Below are 17440 nucleotides of genomic sequence, written 5' to 3' on the forward strand. Positions count from 1 at the left end.
AGTGCTTTTGTGAGGTCAGGCACTGATGTTGGATGAGAAGGCCTGGCTCGCAGTCTCTGCACTAATTTATCCCAAAGGTGTTCTATCGGGTTGAGGTCAGGACTCTGTGCAGGCCAGTTCCTCCACACCAAACTCCCTCATACATGTCTTTATGGACTTTGCTTTGTGCACTGTTGTGCAGTCATGGAACAGAAAGGGGCCCTCCCCAGACTGTTCCCACAAAGTTGTCCAAAATGTATTGGTCTGCTGAAGCATTAAGAGTTCCTTTCACTGGAACTAAGTGGCCATGCCCAACCCCTGAAAACCCCACACCATCCCCCCTCCATCAAACTTTACACTTGGCACAAGGCAGTTAGGCAAGTAAAAAAATTAAACGTTCTCCTGGCAAACCCAGACTCGTCTATCAGATTACCAGACAGAGACGCGTGATTCATCACTCCAGAGAACAGGTAGAGTCCAGTGCCTGCGTTTTTTACACCACGGCATCGGATGCTTTGCATTGCACTTGATGATGTAAGGCTTGGATACAGCTGCTCGACCATGAAAACCCATTCCACGAAGCGCTCTATGCACTGTTCTTGAGCTAAACTGAAGGTCACACAAAGTTTCAAGGTCTGTTGCTATTGGCTCTGCAGAAAGTTGGTGACTTCTGCACACTGCACCTCAGCATACGCTGACCCCACTCTGTAATTTTACATGGTCTAACACTTTGTGGCTGAGCAGCTGTTGTCCTCAATTGTGTTGTTATAATACCACTAACAGTTGACTGTGGAATATTTAGTAGTGAGGAAATTTCACAAATATGCTTACTGCACAGGTGGCAACCTATCACGATACCACGCTTAAATTCACTGAGCTCCTGAGCGCAACCCATTCTTTTTTTCTTTTCTTTATAGAAGCAGTTTGCAAGACTAGGTGCTTGATATACACCTGTGGCCACGGAAGTGATTGAAACACCTGAATTCAATGATTTGGAGGCTTTTGCCAATATAGTGTACTTTATATATTTAATCTCACTTTATTAACCAATGTCTTTGCTGTTGACCTTGAATGATCCAATTCACCCAATGAGCAAAAATGACTTTAGTTAAACCACATATATATTGTTTTGTAAATTCTTTAGCAATTAAACTTAACATAAAGATTACTAGGCTACCTCAGCAGGTTGTTGGTCATGTATGATTGTAATTTCACCTTTAAATTCCAGTTGGTTAAACACACCAGTATCTGTTCTTAGTGCCATACCACTTTTGCAGTGAGTTTGAGCAGTGAGGGATGTACAGTATTGTGTCAGGTGTTCAATGAATATCTCTTCTGGAAACTCTTTGCTCATGTGTTAATGATTTTAGTACAAGGTCTTGAAGTGAAGTGATAAAAGCTTCTGTGTTTTAGTTCTGTATTTGGTCTTATTGATCAAATGCTTTTTATGGTGTCTACCATACCATCCTTACTTAAGGTACTGTAAAGTGCACAAGGATATTGATTGTTCCTATTACCCCTTTTATTTTTATTTTTAAAGCAATGTTCAATATTTTGGTTGATAACAGACTGTATTAGATAGAGGGCACTTGAATACAAGCAGAGGCCGTCTAACTAGAACATTATCATGAAGGTTGTGTCAAGGCAATCATGAATGATTTATTATATTGGAGATTAGATAGGATCTGAAAATAACAAACAAGCAGTTTTGAACACCTTAATGTGTGGTGTTTATGCAGAAATATAATTATTAGGTCTCTTTAAGTTTTATTGCGTTTAACTACACTAAGTGAATAGTTTAGCATTATTAAACAAATTTCTGCTATTTGCTTCAGAGCTTTAGATCATTGTGGTGATAAAAAAAATCTTTGGAACCTTTCTGACTTCAATCTTGTTTATCAAGTAGATCTCTATAGCCACGTTACCCGACAGCTACGTGTCAAAGTGAATTAATTTGAGGCCATTTTGCGAGATTAATTAAATGATTCTTGATATTAGGGACTGCATGAAAAATGGGAGGAACGGTTTCATTTCTGACCTTGCTCAATTTTTAATGAACTCGCTATGGCTCGTGCAAAATGGCTCTGTCTTATAAATGGTGCTGTACAGTAACTTCAACAAATGGTGGGCAAATTAAAGAGCTTTTATTGTCTCTGGAAGCAGCTGTCTGTAACTTGTTGAAATGGAGAGACAATGTGAAGGATACAATAACCATACTGAATTTATCAGGTGTGTGGGGGGGGGGGGTGGACATGGAAAATAAAGTTATGAGAGTGTCAGCTGTATAATTACAAGCTCAGATATTACTTACATCAGAGTGAACAAAAGGGAGAAAAAAGTAGTTCTTCTAAAAAAGTAAAACTTCTGAGGATTTGATTAGATATGTTACATAGAAGCTTGAGCATGTGACAGTTGTGTGCGGTGCTGCGCTACTCAGTACTGGCAGGGCATGCTCAGTGTTAATTACGTGCGGTAATGAGAGAACAGAGCCAGACTGTGAGACACAGGGTATTTTTAGAGCCTCAGCAAAGTTATCCAATGCATAGACTCAATCTGTACCATACCTTTGCTCTATTCAAGTTCCTTTTTCTATTTTGCCGTCCTACCTTCAGTCTCTCTCTATGGCATAGATGCTCAAATTTTGACAAAAAAGCTTAAAGAATAGTGTTTAATAATAAGTAAGACTTTACAAATAAGGTTCAGTTCATCACCATTAGTAATTGCATTAGGTAGCATGAACGAACAGTGAAAAACAATTGCCTTTATTAGTCTAGGTCAATGTTCATTTATAAAAATACCCATTCATGTTAAATCACAATAGCTAATGCAATACAATGTTATACAACTTTAAATGAACCTGTATGCTTTAAAAGTGTTGTTAGTTCATGATACCTAACTTATTGTATCAAAATAATCTTTTATTAAAATAACATGAATAAGAATTTAGTATTTTTAGAAGGTCAGATTATACCAGAATCTTGCTTTGAGGAACCTTTTCTGTAGCCTGGCTCTGCCCTTCTACGTACTTCCGCTCAATTTGAATTTTCCTTCATGTACAAATGAAATGTACGAGAGTCTGGTAAGACCAGGCTACCATTTCTGTGCACATGTTAGGAACTGTGGACAATGAGGGAGATATTTGAAGGTGTTTGGCTTCTGGCTATAGTTCTAATTGTAATGATGTGTTAATCAAGAATCTGCAGTCAAAACAAACCTTCCGTTCTTGAGTCCAATGAGCCTGCATGTTGTTCAAAAAGACTCTAAGAAAGTTCAGACAAAAACTCTAACTTGATGGTGCTCTAATAGTGTTATATGAGCGATATTATAATATCCTTTATTTAATTGGTGGCATAGTATCTAAGCAGTCTGGAGCTATTTTGGTGGTCTGGTACACTGCTGAAAATGTCAGCTGTCTTCTATTTGAGTGTTTTATAAACCCTAGTGCAATTCTCTGGGTCTTTATGACCTATCAGTACAAAACTTTAACTTCAGGCAGGCACATAATTGAAGTGCTTCAGCTGGCTTATTTTGTCATTATTTGTTGAAACCATGGCAATATACAATTTGAAATGTTGCTGTTTGGTATTTAGATGACTTCCAATGGCAATTAAAATGATACTTGGAAATAATGGTGGTGTCACTGGCAAGGCTTTATTATGAGAAAGCAAACCGACAGGGAGTTCTGCGTCTTTCTTTCCATCTCGTGTGAACAGTCAGGCATTGTTGTTCTCTCCTCACTTTTATTAAGAATAATAACGACACAAGACACATCTAACACCCTCAGTATTGGTGAGTGACAGCTGCGGCTGGTCCACCACTCCCCTGAGCCAAGCCCTGTCACATACACGCATGCCCAGCATGTCAGCGTCCATCTGGGATCCTACCCTTCAAACTTCTGTTGCCCAGCTCCCTTCCGGCAGAAAGACCCAGGGACAAGAGTGTGAAGTCAGGCCTCACAGGGGCAAGAAGAAAGCCATTCAAAGCCAGCTGGTCTGGCTTTGAGGAAAGCAAGAGAGAAAGAGAGAACGTGAGAAAGGAAGACAGAAAGAGAAAGAGAAAGAGAGATAATTAAAGTAATAAAAGGGTAATTAAGAAAGTAAGAGTGGCACAACAGAGAAAGAAACCTGAGGAAGGCCTTGGCAGCAGGTTCTGTGAAGGTAATCGACCATCTCAAGAAACAGGTGAGATACACAGAGGGGGAGGGGCAATGGGGCAGGTGTACTGTATACAAAATATTAATACATGACCTGACTGCTTGTGATTGGTAAGTAGACTAAAGCTCGAAGATAAATCATAATATTTAACTATTATATATATATATGTATATATATATATATATATATATATATATATATATATATATATATATATATATATATATATATATATATATATATATATATATATATATATAAAATGTGTGTGTGTGTGTTTATATACATAATAATTATTCACAGCACACATATATTATGTATAAACATAAACTTCTATTTTGGATGTGATTAATCATTTGACAGGCCTGATCATATATATATATATATATATATATATATAATATATATATATATATATATATATATATATATATATATATATATATATATATATGTATATATATATATATATATATATATATATATATATATATATATATATATATATATATATATATATAAAATAGGGAAAATATGTATTAATAAACAACATCTTGTCCATTTGTTGTCCACAGGTTTGTACGTTTTTTGCAGGATTGCGCCACTTTCATTTTACTTGAATAACATTTTCATTCAATTTTAGAGAGTTGGAAATGTGAACAGTGGACCTCTCTAGGATGATTTTTTTAATGGTTTCCAGCTCATTTTTGGTTCAATTTTTAATATGAAGTAATATTTCAATGTTAGCGGTCTGCTTTGCCTGTACTACACTGATTTTTTATTTATTTAATTGCTTTAAACTTAAACATTTTGCATTTCATAATAATATTTTCCCTACTTACAAGTTATTATGTAAAATGTTCAGTTACAGCTGATTAAACACTAAATTAGATGTAAGAAGAACAAAACGTCTTGCTAATCTCTAGATCACAGGTGTTCATTGTGGTTTGTTAGGGTTCTGGTGCCAATGGGTGTTTGCACAGGGGATCCGGAGTATGTGCCTAGCCCTGATGGGACTATTTTTATGCACAGCTCCAGCTTTACAAGGCTCCAAATAGAATATGAAAAAATGTGAAGTCATCGAGTCCACATAATCAGCGATTTCATCAATATCCACAGCTATTTTCAAGGGATTCAGTGCGAGTTTGATTCTGTTGCTATATCTTCTATTGTAGCTTAGTTATTTCAGATGGCACCAGCATAGGAAAAAGTACTTGTCTTAAGAAATTAAAATGCTGTATTTAAGTAGCCTACTTAGAAGTTTGTTGGACTTGATACTTGTCATGCTGGTTGTGCTTTTTTGTTATTGTGCATGTAAATTATGACTATAAAAAGTCAAATTACAAATTTTGTATTTTTTAAAATTGTATTTAATTTAATTCATGAAGGAATATGGACATGAGGCCATTTTATGGTAAGGTGACATAACCAGTGTAAAAAACAAAACAAAATCCATGCATAGAAGGATGGTCGTTCCACATCCTTTAAAAAAAATCAGTGAGGAAAAGACTAATTTTTTAAATCTTAAACTTTTGTTATAGCTTAAAATGGTCAATAAATTATATTCATGCTGCAAACATCTGTTTACTCAAAGTAGCTGCAAAAAGTAGGCTAAAGAGATAGTTATAGGCTAATAAACATTATGACTAAGCTGCCAGTTTCCAGAATCTATGATGATTGCTTACAGGCTTATTTACTTCCAAGACCTGTGCCCAGGTGCAATGTGAAGCTCAAAGTTACTGTCCTGCGGGTTAGAAAGTGATAACACTTTCACTTTAGTTTAGTAATTAGGTGGCTAATTACAAAACTGATTCCAAAGGAAAACAAACAGATTTTTATACATGTATATCATTTATCTATGGGTGTTCTGCATTGTTTTAACATGTATATCATTTAATATCCTGCCTGTACCATGTGGAAAAGCGCTGCTAATACAAATTCCCTCTAAGTCCCAGCAAAAACAACTCATGTTCAGTACCACACCTCTCGCACAGATCCTACAACTAGACCTACACGTGACTCTGACACATGCGACGTAAACCCCAGCCAGCCTCTTTTGTCTGATTGGTCTGTGACAAGCCGCTGAGGGATCGGATTGGATGAGAAACATGTCACTTCCAATGCACTGACCCTATTGTTACTGTTGTTTTATAGAACTTGCGTCAATCGTATCTAAGGTAGTGCCAGTCTAACGACCATAATAAATATTAAATTGCGCTGCGCGTGACGTAACGGTTTTTAGCAAGCATCCAGCAATGGTTGCTGTGGAGAATTTGATCTACTAGCGGCGTCTTTTTTTTACTTAATAACTTTTTTGCGCGCCAGTGTACTTCCTCGATTCGATGACGAACATAAAGCCTCCTACTCGGGTTGATTCCGCGCCTTCTCAAACTGTTAAACACGGTGATGTCATGTGTGGCGGTTAGGGAGCCGTTTCATTTCCTTTTCTCCTTAACTGGCGCGCTCACTTGTTTATCGCTTTTACTTTGGACAAAAACACAATGTGGGCTACGACTTGTTTCGTGTTATTTCCATCTTGCTTAAGTTGCAGTTCTTGCGTTTTTCGTATTTGTTTTTAAACTAAAGATAAGACACGAGTAGGCTAGAGTAGGAGGTGGAGGATGAGGAGGCGGCATTTTATGGCAAGCCCTTTTGCAAATATTCCTTAATAATTTAGATCTAGAATCTATTTTAATTTGTTTGTATTTGGTGTTTTAATTACTACGAAATAATCCAATGGTGACTAGTTTTACTAGTAATTATCCTTTACTAGTAGCCACCTTAAACTGCTCCTAATTATTTTTTCTCTCCATTGGACTCTATAGAGATCTCAGGGGTTTTCCCAGGGTGTTGAGAGTGTTGGGGTCAGTGGAAAAGATTAGAAAAAACTGTAAATAAATAATAAAAAAATAGATTAAAATGAATGAATAAAGCAATACATTAAATCTAAATTAATAAAAATTTGATTAAAATAAAAATATTAGTTATTAATCTATTAAATAAAGCAAATTAGATTAAAATTAAATAAATAAACAAGACAATAATGCATATACTAACACATTACTACATTTAGTAAAACAAAATATATAATTATATAACTGGAAGTAGTTTTAAAAAGTGTATAAATTGAATGTTTATAAAAAACAGATGCCTTATACATTTTTAGGATGGCAGTCCCTCACATATAGAGATGATCATATTTGGGGTCAGTGGCATCTAAAAGATTGAAAACCCCTGTATTAGATAAGTAGGCTACTGCACACTTCTGACTAGCCTGTGTAATCAAGGTATTGCTGGTAGCCTACATTTTCCAGTTTTACTTTTAGGATTTAGTTGCCTACTTTAGTTAACCTATTCCATAGTTAGGCATTCTAGTATTTCAGTTTTCTTATTAAGACTTAAATGGACACTATTATGCGTTGCTGATAATTACTTGTAAGATTTCTAACATATTTAAAACTTTTAATCAAACAATAAATACGTCTATTTGACTAATCATTACATAAAATTTAAGTTAAAATAAAATTCTAAGTTGTGAGGTAAGAAATTAATATGGAATTAAGGTGGAATTAAGTAGGCCCAAGCTACCATATAGCTACTGTACCTGAATCGGTTCTAGTAACTTAAGAATGTTAATAATTAAGTAGTTGGAATTAATTGGACATGTCTTTGACTATGTCACCATTTCATACTTTTCTTGTAATAAAACATAAGTAACAGTTATATATGGCGATTGAACCTGGTTGTAAGGAATAATAGGCTTGCCGTAGGTGCTTGACTCCGTCTAGTGTTCGTCATTTGGGGGAGGAGCTTGTGTTGTGACAAGAGCGACTGCTGCTTCTTCTGAGTTTGTCAGCCCAGCTCCCGAAAATAGAAGCCGTGTGTCAATGTGACTGAAAATACATTTATGTCACAGTGTATCCACGGGAGTCACTGATACACAGTATCTATATACAGCGAGGGGGACCGCGAAGAAAAAAAGGTGAGTGGCATAAATAGCAACAATGTTACACAGCAGTCAGAGAGAGAGAGAAAGAGGAGGGAGTCGAGGAGTGAGAATGGATGAGCGCAAATTAAACGCGTTAGAATTCGTTTGGGAAGCTAAACATGTGTGTCATGTGTGTGTCTAGTGGTCGGCAAGACATCTGGAAGTGTTTGGTGCCGAGTCGCGAGCACCTAACTGAAGGACAACACTATTTTCCGTACTCGTAATTCTCTGTGAAGAAGAGCTCGTGCGTGGTTTTGGGTTCAGTCCACTTTGACACTTGGCATAGTTGCGCTCTAGTCTCGCATCATTTTCCGGGCGGTGTTGAATGTTTCTGGAGGGGCGATTAAAAATGAAGCCTGGAAAGATAGCAGATTGTAAAAATGTTACTGTAAGTGCAGAGTTTGTGAGGACATTGTACTTTAAAATCCTCTAAGCATTGACTGGTTGAAGAGGGTTACCTGCAGAGATTCAGAACTTCAGAACAGGGCAAGTTCAACTTCAGAACCCGTGCGACATGTTTATCTTGACTTTGTTTTGTCTCCTAATATATGCAACTGTGGCTGTTGCACGTCAGATTTACGCCAATGTATTCCATTCTAGCTGGCTTTTTGACAGGAGAAGTTGTTTAAAGCACCCAAACTAGCACATACAACTTGTTTGTCGCACTTTAGACAATAATCTGTAATTAGTAAAGTTTTACATCTTAACACTCACAGTCAACCGCGTTACAATGTAGGACATTTACCTCCGCATAGCCATTTAAAAAGATTAGCCTATGTGAAAGTTATTGATCTTTTGTTATGACAAACTTAGAGAATGAAAAATAGGAAAATGGCTGCAAATACTTTTCTGTCTGATATGTAGATGGTGCTGGTCTCTTGGAGAGATTTGGATAGGAAAAGCACGAAGTGTCATATCAGTGAAGCGTCGCAGGGTTTATTGGAGTCTTTGTACAGTCTATATGTTAGTGAATAAACTGAGACAAGTGTAAATTGATGCCATCAATTATTTTTATAATAGCATATTAATTTCACTTGTGATTTAACGTTATTCATGAGGTCACAAGGTCTCGTTACAAACTAGTGAGAGGTCTAGCTATTGTGTGGTACCAGATTGTGACTCATCTGCAAGGTCATACTGCAGGAAAGTAAAATTAAATATATTTTGAGCTTGTATTGCCACTTATTGACAATTGGGTCATTCCATTTTATTACTTATAAAAAAATGGCTTCTCAAAGATATTTGAAAGAATCTAGACTAATACAATATAAAATGGATTCATTTGAAGGAATGGTTTGGTATGTGGTCTCAGCAACTTCATAAATTCGTGTTTAAAAATATTAGCTTTAGTATTTACTTTACTTAAAAAAGATCAGATAAAGCTAGATGCTTTAAATGCATTACTTTTATTGCAACAAACATTTCATTGTAATTCATTTCATTGTCTTTTCTGCAAGAGCTGCTGACTTTAACATGCACAGTGAGGGAACAGCCTAATCATCCACAGCCAGAGAGTGTAGTACTTGTGCTTGTAAGATTACACATGCCTCTGTTAATGGCCCTGTAGTCTGCCATTTAGTTATCAGTTAAGTGTCTTAGACTTGCTGTAAACGCAACATTACAAGATGCTATGTCATTTTGACCTTCACAAGTAGATCTCAAATTATAAAGATATAAAATTTATCAAACTTATACAAAAGTAAGCCATATTGTCTTGATCTGTAGTCCGAATGTCAAAGGCTATATGAGGCTGTGTTCCTATGGTCTTGTCGGACAAGCATTAATTACATCATCATGAAAATTACCTCAGGAAGAATTTCTGTCCCTCTGATTGTTTGGCTTTTAAGAAGCTTTCAGCCAGTGGTCAGGGCCCAACACACTATAGATTCATTGATTAGTTCAATATTTCAAGCTACTCAAAGAGATGGTATAGCCTAAAAAGAAGCAAAAACAAATATGGGTCATGTTTTAGATTTGAGCTTTATTTAATGTAACATAAATATAAATGAGTGTTATATATAAAATAAAATAAAAATCAGGCATTGCACAATGCACTCACTTTAACAACTATATTAACATTTAAATTAGTAAATAGATATGCATGCATTGTGTATATTTTTGTGTTTAGTGCGTGTTTATATTGTACACGTATTATATTATACTTCATGCACATCTGTAATCAATTTATAATTATAAAATCTATAATAACAGCATTTTTCAATACAACATGAACATAATACGTATTCTGTATATACAAGTAAATAATATGTGTGTGTGTGTGTGCATATTAGTTAATAAACTAATAGAAAGTCATAGAGAAGTACTGTAAACTGTAAGCATATATGAAGTATATATTTATAATGTACAGAAATGTATTCAACCTTGGTGTCAGAATTGGTTTTGTGTTATTGTTTGATTAGCCCATTAACAGTACAAATAACACACATTAAAACAGTTTGTTGCAAACCATGTTAAAAATGTGTTTTGCTGCCCTCGTTTTCATATTAGGTACATTGTAAAGATTTAATATCCCAGTCAAGTGTATAATATGCCATCACACTTTTTCCATCTGGCCTTCTGTGCGACTTCATTATAGTTTAATAAGCCCAAACTAAACATGGGTGCAAAGTCAGCACCGAAAACATCACACTGAAATTCAATAGCTTTCTGTTTACACACTTGACAATGAATTAGTCAGCGAAGGAATTCTTTTAATATTCTGAATGCTGTTCACCCGGCATGCCCCTCTACAAATCCGATAAAGCACAACATCACACTTGAAATTGGTGTCCTGCTGTGCTCTGTTAATAAAGCATCTTTTGTTTATGATGTTTTGTTTGTTTCTTTATAACTAGATATGAAGCTTGTATTTCCAATATTTGATGGGGTTGTTTTCTTTTGTACATTAATTGCATTTAAATCACTCCTCTTTTCGACCCCAGTCACTGCTAATGTAGTTGAATAAATTCCATGCAATCAGTATCTAATATGATTTTCCGGTTAGACTTCTTGCGTCTTACAGCTTGAGATCAGAGCGCACTTGGGCTGTAGAAGTTTTCTCAGGGCCACTTCTTAATATGTCTCCCTTAGGCTTGCTGCAGACTGCAGTTTACACTTCGTCTGATTTAACGCATCAGATTTATAGCTTATGCTTTATGGTGCACTTGTACCTCTTCTGTCAGTATGCATCGTCCCATGGGTGTCAGTCCATGCTTGTGCCATTCTTGTGAAATAAAGTCAGCTGTGGTGAAGTCAAGCTCCAGAGGTGGTGATTGGTGTTGCGCAGGGTGGGGGTTAGAGCATCTCCCACTGTGCTGTTCATAGCACTCCAATCTCACAGCCTGCTCTCAGCTCCTTCCAGGAGAGAGTGAATAGAGAGAGTCTGGAGTGTGTGGGCGAGTCTGATCTGCAATTAACGCTGGTTGTCAGAAAGAGAAGGCTGGCGTTTACACCATGCTTCTGAATCACTGAGCGAAACACTTTTCCTCTCTTCCCTTCCCCCTCGAACAGGGCATTTTACCCAAGGAGGAGAAAGCACCAGGAAGCTCCAAGTAGAGAGAAGCATTAAACGCAAAGGAAGAAAGAACGTAAATAAGACTTGAGCTGGATATTTTGGGTCCAGGACTGAGGATTGCGCTGCTTCGTTTGTTAGGGTAAGCTCAGCTCTTCTTCTCTTCCTGTCAAACACTGCTGCATCTGTTTTAATTACACAGAGCCTCACTTTTTTGTATTAAATCTAATGAAGTAAACATGATACAGTGCCATATGGTCAGTTGACATCTAATGTTGAGTGCTGCTAATGCTATACTCAACATGCACAATATGATTTATATGGTGAAACTCTGTTGAAAACAAGTTGTTGGTCTTGTTTCAAATAGGAGTTACACTGGCATTGCAGAAGCTGTAGTGTTTAATTTGATGGTTCACGTTAGCTGAATTTAAAGTGAAACACCCTGTTCTTAAGTGTCTTATTTGAGTCAGCTGCAGCTGGCAAAGGATGCGTTGTTCAGTCTCAAAGTTAGCCACAAATGTTATTTAACAAGTGGAGGCTGGACCTTTTCAAAACAAGGGCACTGGTATGTAATTTTGTTAGTCTGTACATTTAAAAAAAAAAAAGAGAGAGAGAGAGAGAGAGAGAGAGAGAGAGAGAGAGAGAGAGAGAGAGAGAGAGAGAGAGAGAGAGAGAGAGAGAGAGAGAGAGAGAGAGAGAGATTTTTTTCATGTATTAATTGCTGCTGAAAATGTGATTCAGTCTATTATTTAGAGACCAAGGTTGTGGAATTCTGTGAAATAAAAAAAAATACTTTTTTTAACTAGATATTTTGAGAGGTGAAATGTTCAATGGTTGTCATACATTTGCAATATAAACCAAAACAAGTAACAACAAAACCACTCAATGACATATTTAATGACACATTTGTGCAATACTTACTGGAAACAAGCCGTTTTCAGGGGACGTCATTGCATTTGACGCATCATGCTCATTACTTGTTCAAGGCCCGTTCTTTTTCCCAGAGTGTGAAGACTCTTTAGCAGTTCTGTTCTAAATATTTTTCAGATCAGCTCTATGGAATGTGCCATACTTCTGCACCATGTCCATTAAATCACGCTCGGTTTTCTTTTTGTGCAACGGCTCTCTTTCACGCTTGCTCAGAGCAGCGTGATTCATTGTTTATTGGAACCCTATCATTGAGCTGGAGATTCCAGCATTCTCCCGTGAGACCTGGAGGCAGGATGCAGAATCTTGAGCCCAGCAGATAATGTTTGAGCCATAGTTTGCTTGTGTGGGCAATGTAGACCTTTTTTCTTCCTCTGGGAACATCTCGGAGTTTTTTTTTTTTGTTCAATAAAAGGCCTATAAATGGGCTGCTTTTATCACCGTAAAGGGCAGAGTTATGAATATGCATCCACATGCATATATTCAGTTGGTTTTAGTCTGCGCTGACTTCCCTCTCTATTATCTGTGGTTTTTGGATCGGCTCTCTAACCCATTGGAATGTACGCTGTCCCAGCGGGGTCACCCCATAAGTAGCAGCTCCAAAACCAGAAACCTCTGGCTGCCTCCTGTCCCACCACCACTCCACATTGCCACACTTTTGATTCTAAATAAGTTACCAGAGGATATGGGGAGCATGTTAGGCAAACAAAAACCATCATTTAAGACGTGTATCAAAATATTAGCTCCTCATTTAACTCGCATGCACACACAACTGCGTCTGTTGCAAGCTGTAAATAGGTTTCCATTTCACTTGCCAAATAAAACCATCTATCAGGTTCTTAGGCTCCTCAGTTTTAGCTTTATTAGGCTGCTTCTTAATATGTAGTGATGATGATTTCCAAACCATTGGCTTGGGGATTAGCATCCACGTTGGCACAGGCCTCCTCACCACATAAAAATACAGCTCACTTTCTGACATGTGGATAAGATTTGAGAGTTAGTATTGGTTAAATCGTATTTAAAATGTATCGCCAGTGTTGCAGAATGGCTGGGGCAAAAAAGCATGCACAGATTATAATTAAATAAGAGCATGTGAGAAGGACTTACAACTGAGAATTATCTGGCTAGACACACGTCAGCTGAATATATTCCTGTTTCTCTATTTGTCACTCCCTAGAAAAGCTTTCAAGTCTAATCAAGAAGAGAATTTAGACAAGAATGCTGGAATTAGTAGCCAGTGTTACCCAACCAAAATATTTGCAAACAAATGTACTTCCATTTTAGTAGTTTCGTTTTGTCAGGAATATCCATTGAACTTCTAACATTCATTAAAGGGTATAAAACATTAATGCTTGTCCATCCGATTCTGAAATTTAATGGAGACTCTGTAGTCTCAGAGTAGCATAGCCACACTGTATCAAATTTCTATTTTTAATATCGTAAGTTTCCAGGGAACATTGTATTTATTGTTAGATTGAAATTGTAATTTCAAATTTGGTCTCTGCATATAGACATAACTTTACCTATGAAAGCCAATTGTTTCAGACCCCACATATTTTATGTAACAGCATTTTTGAAAACATGCCATCTGCTTTGAATTATCTGCTTCTTTAGTGTTGCACAACGGGAAAGCCACGTCTGCGTTATCTAAAGAAACAACTATTGTTGACCTTTCGACTGCCCTGCCCTTGGATGTGACCCGTGGTGTTAAGCCACCCTATACGGTCCACTCAGCACATGCGCTGCTGAACAGTGCAGAGCGGCTTAAGGATCGACAACCTCCTTCCTGTCTCCTTCACCTTTCCTGAAGGTGCGGTTATGCATGAGCACCTGGCTTCAGGTGTCCCCTTCGTTCTAGGCCGTGGCTGGCATCATGGGTGTGAGCCTAGAGCCAGAGCAGCAGCCCAAAGCTGCTAATCCTCTTTCCCTACTGATCCTCTTCCTCTCTGCCTCCTCACCCTGCCACCACGCCGCCCACTCGGGGTTAAAAGGGCAGCATAAGCAGGAGTTCCATGTTACTCAACACCAGACCAAAACAAAACAAAAACCGTCAAGTGCTGAACACTAATCCGTGTAGTCCATGGAGGGTAACTTACCGTAGATTATCTCATTTTGTGGGTCAGCGATTAGCCTTGACACAAGCTTCATTATGATCTCCTATGAGTGCCGGTTTATCTTGAAGTGCCACTGTGATCAGGATTATGTCTTTTATCTGTTGTTGCACTTCTCATCAGAGTGCTTCTTTATCCTTCTGGGACCCAGCAAATCATTTTTGTCCTCTGTTGGGGAATTTTTTTTAATGAATTTTGCTGAGAACCTACATTCCAGATGTATGGTGTATAAAGACGACATGCTGACATTTTCAGAAAAAAACAAATGTTTGAGGCTTTGGCCATGGCATACTATTTTCCTTGGTTTAACATAATGCAAAATATTTTATAAAAAAGAAGAACAAAGAAGAAAAAAATGAACTACTTATGAAAAATAATTTGCTATTAATTTTACGCTTGACGAGCGTAAAAGACATTCATAAAACTTTGGAACGGTGTATATAAGCTGCGTATGCTTCGTTAATGCTCCTTTATGATTACAATATTATTCTTTGTAAGTTGCCCCAAAAGTATATACAAATTTATATGTGTATGTTTGTGTGTATAAATATCAGGAATGATATGTTTTAGTGGACACATGTTTTAGTTATCTCTGAATAGATAATTTTCAAATTGCACAATTATAATTATTCACTGAAAATACTTTTGTATGATTAATAGCAATTTTGTTAAGGTAAAATGTTCTCTAGCAACTTAGTATTCCTTTCTGAAAGTGAGACAGAGCATATGGGAAAGAAGAAGTTTTTAAAGCTTGTGAAAGTCATCTCTCTCAGCCCTCCATGCGTCACGTGATGCCACCAAGGGTATGCGTAAGCAAGTGTGGCTTCTGAGGTGGGCTCGTGTGAACGTGTGGTAGAGACAGGCACGGCTGATGGCTCGGAGGATTGACGCAGTCTGCACCTGTGTTCCGCCGACCCCCCTACTGTCTCTCATTACCTCTGCTCTGTGGGCACTGATATGTGCTTCAAACTGCAGCCGTGTGCTGCTCCGCATGCTTAGGATATCAGCATTGGATGTTATTGTGGACACACCTTAAGAGAGAAACATGTCTCAGTGGAACCATAATGCCGCGCTTGTATTGTTTTGAGCTGACATCCCTTCTGGCGTGTTGTTTTTCTCTTATATCATAGTAGATGGTTTTTGAATGTGATGTTGTTTTCATGCCACATTATTGCTTTCTATCATCACTGTGTTTGTAGTTTTAAGGAACTGTTATTGAATAATGACACATCATCTGTCATTCATTTTATGCTACGGGTGACTGTAATGCTTTCAGCTCAAAGACTAGCAGAGCAAAAAACACCACTAGCACCAATTTTTATACTTTCTTCACAATCAGTGATGGCAAAATAAACACAAAATCAGTATAGGATGGATAGGATAGAATATTTATTTATCAGTAAGAGGAATTGAGCAACCAACTAAAATTTTAATAGTTAGTTAATACAATATAGATAAATATAAACAAGGCATATTTATCGAAATCTTTACTAATTGTGAAAAACATAAACATCTTGATAATAATACATCATCATAAATAAAAATGATAAACAATAACCTTTTTTGTTGATAAAGCCTTAAAAAAAGAAGTCATAGAGACTATTCCTTTTGGCAGACTAATATAACTCAAACGCATTTGACATCAGAGGCTAAAAGGTGCATTCAAATAATCACAATGTTTACAATGTTGCTTAATTTTATAGTGCTGGGAAAAGCATTTCCCAACACAATGTTGTGAAAATTCGATAAATCGCCCAGCCCTATGTCACAGTGAACTGAAAGCATGTTTGGCATGTAAATCATAATAGAAAAACCATCTACTTGTTCTGGGTGTGCCTTTTTTAACAAGACTTTCCCTACTGCCAGAAGCACAGTTCTCTCTTTAAACTTACTTGAACCTCACAGAACGATTAAATGATAATGCTAGATGGAGGTAATTCATTCACTTGTGAAGGAAATAAAACTATGATTAATTACTGATGAAAAAGATCATCCCAAAGGAATGTTGTTTTTATTTGTCACACTGTATCAGTTAATCATGAATGTGCATTGTTGCGGTTCAAGTCAAGTCAGAACCTGTGGCACAGTAGGAAATAATGCAGCTGTGCTCTACAAACAGGAAGAAAAGGGGCCCTCATCCGTGTTTTTCCCAGTTGTTGGAGAGATGTGGTGAGTTTGTGGCTGCAAAAGGTTGTAAAATATGATACATGACGATCAGAGGACCATACTGTAAATTGTTATTGGTGGAGATTTAATTACTGACTTGACATCTTTTTTTTTTTTTTTTTTAAGTTTAGCTTAGCACTGACATATTCCAACCATGAGCTACTGTGGGAAGAAAGAAAAACATTGAGGAAACCATGCTGGTGATTAGGCATTTATATCATTATAATGACAGGTAGATCAGTTCAGAATACAGCATTTGAAATTGCTGTCTTTTGTACAGCACGATTCCTCTCTAACCCTAAACACATGTCCGATCTGGCTGTGAACCCTGCCGATATACTTTTGGCACACTGTCACATCTAACTGTGAGGGAGTTTTAAATTACCCTAATCCCCTGAATTTGCAAAGACGTAATCCCAGTAATATATGACTCCAGTGATTTGTTAAGGCCACCTGGAATATTTTCCATCTTTCCACTGTCTGTAGCACACTGATAGCAGGATGTCCATGTAAAAAGCTCCATCCTAGATGTAAATGGAGCTCTTTGTCTTAACTGTGCTGAGAGGGAAATTGCCCGTGCTTTTAGATCCATATTCAACACAAC

The 17440-nt window shown here is 37.1% G+C and overlaps 1 protein-coding gene across 12 annotated transcripts in view; it reads left to right on the forward strand.

Moving 5' to 3' along the window:
- Nucleotides 1–3911: 3911 nt before the first annotated feature.
- The window catches only part of mef2aa (myocyte enhancer factor 2aa), a 97172-nt gene continuing 83643 nt past the window's right edge, over nt 3912–17440 (forward strand). For 3 of the 12 annotated variants that reach the window (XM_067418911.1, XM_067418912.1, XM_067418914.1), the window contains exons 1-2: nt 7921–8115; nt 11632–11774. The gene's annotated coding sequence lies outside the window, so the exon portion shown is untranslated. Of the gene's footprint in view, nt 4161–7919; nt 8116–11631; nt 11775–17440 lie in introns of those variants that run through there. The other 9 variants (XM_067418918.1, XM_067418909.1, XM_067418913.1 and 6 more) reach the window with 7 other exon arrangements.

This window comes from Pseudorasbora parva, chromosome 16 (assembly GCF_024679245.1).
Source record: "Pseudorasbora parva isolate DD20220531a chromosome 16, ASM2467924v1, whole genome shotgun sequence".
Classification (NCBI taxonomy): Eukaryota; Metazoa; Chordata; class Actinopteri; order Cypriniformes; family Gobionidae; genus Pseudorasbora; species Pseudorasbora parva.